The following is a 491-nucleotide window of genomic DNA, read 5'->3' on the forward strand; positions in this document are numbered from 1 at the left end:
GAAGACAGTCAAAGAAATCATCCTTTAGTTTGGATTACAACTCAATGTAAAGAAAACAAAAATTCATACAAATATTAAAAGAAACATCATCATGATAAAGGGCATTTTCAAGGGTTTCATTTTATATGGATCCACAATCAAAGCTCATAGAAGTAGCACTTAAGAATTCAAATGAAGCATTGCAAAGGGAAAATCTATTGTACAATAGCTCCTTAACCTGTTAAAGAGAAAAGATGTCACAATATTTTCAGTTTACATATACACATTTGAAAGCTGGACAGTGAATTAGGAAGACTGGAAAAGAATTGATACAGACTGTGGAACAGACCATCAATTACTGATATGCAAATTCAAATTGAAGCTGAAGAAAATGAAAACAAGTCTACGAGAGCCAAAATATGACCTTGAATTTATCCCTCCTGAATTTAGAGATCATCTGAAGAACAGATTTGATGAATTAAACACTAAAGACCGAAGACCAGAAGAGTTGT

This window comes from Chrysochloris asiatica, unplaced genomic scaffold (genome assembly GCF_000296735.1).
Source record: "Chrysochloris asiatica unplaced genomic scaffold, ChrAsi1.0 scaffold00051, whole genome shotgun sequence".
Classification (NCBI taxonomy): domain Eukaryota; kingdom Metazoa; phylum Chordata; class Mammalia; order Afrosoricida; family Chrysochloridae; genus Chrysochloris; species Chrysochloris asiatica.